Raw genomic sequence first — 3844 nt, 5'->3', positions numbered from 1 at the left:
TTCAGGCAAAGTGTTTCTTCATATTTTTTGCATCATCGCACAACATTCTCTATTCTTACTGTTTCTTTATCCTCTGTGAAATGGGAAGAATGTTTTAAGTTAGCGTGTCTGAGATAAATTTTCTCATCTTTGTAACAATGGATGGTTTCACAAGCTGATAGTCCACAGCCTGCCTGCAATGAGCAGGGGCATCCTGAACTAGACCAGGCTGCTCAGAGCCCTATTCAACCTGACCTTGGATGTTTCCAGGGATGGGGCATCTACCACCTCTCTGGGCAACCTGTGCCAGTTTCACCACCCTCACCACAAAAAAAATCTTCTGAAAGTTTATCCTCTGTACTGAGCACATTACAGCACCTCTCAGCATTGTGTATAGAGTACAGCTTAATACAGCCACAATTTCAGAAGCTTGCTCAGATAAGTTGCAGGATGAGTTAAAGATGATGTTGTGACCCTGCTCCTGTGAGGTCTGGGCTGTACTAAATCTATTCATTAATAAAAGAGAGCAAATCATGCAACTCCTCTAATCTAATGTGGAATATAATCATTGTTCCCCTTTGCTTTCTTTTATACAGAACAGAAACTGTGCCATCTTCCGTTCCCTGAGGAATTGTAATGAAAATGTGGGAGAGTTTAGATCTGCATTCTCTTCCACCAGAATTACAACACATCTCAAGAAATGGCCACTTTCCTTACAGCCTCTGGTCTGTTATTAAAATTCTGACTTGGTATTACCAGACACATTTTTTTCCAAATCAGCAGCTTTACATCTGTTACTACCGCTGCCAGAACTTATCCAAGAAGGGAAGAGAGAGGATAGTTTCCATACCCCACCTCTGCATCCTCTGCAGTAAAATGAAATTAATCATCCCTGTATTTTGAATGCAGGGCAGAGGCTCAGTACAAAATCAGAGGTAGTGTGAGCATCCTTTCACAAATCTTACAGCACAATGGTGTGCCAGCAGGGAACTGCTGAGCACAGGGACCTTTTAGAAATTCCATCCTGCACCTGAACAGGCAGTGTTTGAGGGATGATGTCCTCCTTGTACAAAACCTACAGTCATGCAATTCCCTAGGCCTGACACAGGGGCAGCCAGGAGGCCAGAGGTGGGACCTTTGAGAAGAAAACCAGTAGGACAATCAAGATGAGGACCTTGAGGATAGTGCCTTGGCTGCCTTCCATTCCAGAGGCATGACTCAGGCAGCAGGAGCAAACTGGAAGAGCTGAAGGCACCTTGGCAGTGCCAGGGACAGGAGGAGATGGGAGCAACAGCTGCCAAGAGCCTGTCAGCCAAAGCCAAAAGATGGGGAGAGCTTGATGGCAACAGTGACAGCTGCTGAGGCAGCAGTCACAGGGACTGGATGTGAAGTTTGGCCCAGTCCCTGTGGCCTCTCTCCCTGTCTGCTCCATTTTCCTGGGGCAGGAAGAAGGGCAGGATGGTCATGGCAAAACAGAGAGGGAGCAGCCTCCCTACAGCCTCCCTTGTGCCTGCACCGCAGCTTCAGCACCATGGGCAGGACAAGCAGGGCCATGCTCGGTGGGACTCCTCATGGGCATCAGCATGAGCTGCCCACCCAGTGACCTGATCTGCACCACCAGGCACTGCAAGGATTTGGGGAATGCTGCAGCACTTCCAGGGAGTTCTGCAGACACAACTTCTTTAACAGCTCACATTTGGGGTTTTAGGCACCTGCAGAACTTACACTGGCTGGGCTAATATTAGGGTTTTGAGAGGAGGGGAGTAAGGTAAGTGAATCTTGGGTTTAGAGCTTTTTTAAACAGGCAAGCATGCTGGCTGTTTTGTCATAGCTGCCAAATAAAAGTCCAAAAGGCAAAGGCCTTCTGAAAAACATCAAGGTGTTTGGATGCACTGCTTACTCAACCAGCCTCTAGTTGCAAGAGTCTAATTACCAGGCATTATTACCAAAGTGTACCCTGGGACCAAGTTTTCCATTTACAGGCAGTTTATCTTTGGAATACAGATAACAGCTAAAATTTAGAGAATGTGAAGTGTAGCTGATAGTCACAGCTTCATAGCACAGATGTGTCAGCAACACTCTCTGACATTCTGACTACAGGTGTAATGGATTTCCCTGATTATCCCAGCACTGGTGAAAAGAAGGGGGCAGTTCTGGTCTCTCTGTGCAGTGCTTCTGAGAAGGGAAATGTCCCATGTTTCCATCAAACTTCTCAGGATACACATAAACTCATTGATCCTCTCTGCAGAATTTTTCCTCAGCCTCACTCAGCAGATGAACAAGCCACCACTCCTTCAGCATGATGAAGATCTTGTTCAACCCAGAATTAAAAAAAAAACCCAACAAATAAACAAACAAAACCACATGGAAGAGCATATCCAGAGTAATATAGAAAAGGACTAGGAAGCATCTTTAAAAGCAGTTACCAAAACAGATTTCCAACTGCATCTTACTCTGAATTACTGAAATTAGTATTCAGCCTCCCTAGAACCCACCCATATCAGAAGGAAATGAGATGGTTTTCCAACTACATATACATCTAAAACTGGTAGAGGATTTCAGATGACTACCATCTTTCAAGCATTATATAAGGAAGATTTTCCAACCTCACCTCCAAGCAGGTGGACAGTGAACATTCAATCCATAATGACAATCACTTAAAGAAAAGGATTCTTGCCCTTCCACAAAGATGCAGGTAAGTTAAGATCTCCAGCACACTTTTCTCCTGTCATTAAATCCTTTTAGTCTCAGAACCTGTGTTAAGGATCTGCTAGAGCAGTAAACCTCTGCTAGGACTTGAAAGCAATTCAGCCACATTGCAGTTCCTTGATAGAACACATTTGCTGTACAAGGGGTATCTCCGTGCCAAATAATTTACTTCTTGAAATGCCATTCATACAACTTTATAGAAAAAACAGTTACTTATGCAATCAACCTGAAGGAGGTCAGATTTTAAAAACCTGCATTGTGCTGTACAGATATTCATTGTTCATCATCTCGCATCCCACTGCCAGCCATAACTCTTGCTTAGTATTACATTAAGGGAAAACACAAGATGCATTTTTAAATATCCTATTCCACTTTATCAAAATCCCATTGTTTTATCATGAGACTGTTGTACAGAAATTAGAATTTGTATTATCAGTTGCCTCTCTAAAACCATGACCAAAATTACCTGCAAACAAAATTAACTCTACACCTACAGGTTAAGCCATCCTTCTCCAGCTGGTCTAATTCTTGCAATTGCTAGCAAGATTGTCCTTTCAATTTTAAGAAATACTGTGAGTAGTATGTCTTTCCAAATAAAATTTCTAACCAGAAACATTTTGCAACCCTAAAAATGTATTTAATTTATGACTTAGTTTGAAAAGAAAGATATGCATTTCCCAGACTATTTTCCCATAGCCAAAAGAGTATATCTAAAGTTAAATGAAAAGAATAAACAAAATTAAGTGGATTTGTTACTCTTTTTTCTTCCTCTACTCACAATATCTGTTCTGTCTGTAGTGCATGTCCAAGGTCAAGTATTTGGGACCTTTATTTAGCTGAAAATGAACCCTCCTCTTAGCGGGTGTTGCAGCCAGCTCAAATGTCCTCCCACTGTCAAATACTGATACTGCTCAACTGAGCTAAAAACTTGCACCCCATACTAGATAAATGTGTCACTTTCAAGTTTTAAGGAAAATCCAAATATTTTTTCCACAAAGAAAAACATAATACTGAAATTCAACAACTGCAAATTCTGATTTGAGTATAATGTCTGTTATACTTGCACCAGGTAGAGTTACACAGCAGAAAGCATTGCTATCAAATTAGGACACAAAAATCACACAGAAAAAACTATTCATAAATACCTGGGTTTTTC

Source organism: Agelaius phoeniceus, chromosome 1 (genome assembly GCF_051311805.1).
Source record: "Agelaius phoeniceus isolate bAgePho1 chromosome 1, bAgePho1.hap1, whole genome shotgun sequence".
NCBI lineage: Eukaryota > Metazoa > Chordata > Aves > Passeriformes > Icteridae > Agelaius > Agelaius phoeniceus.
The sequence above is the reverse complement of the archived record's forward strand: the minus strand, read 5'-3'. Positions refer to the sequence as shown.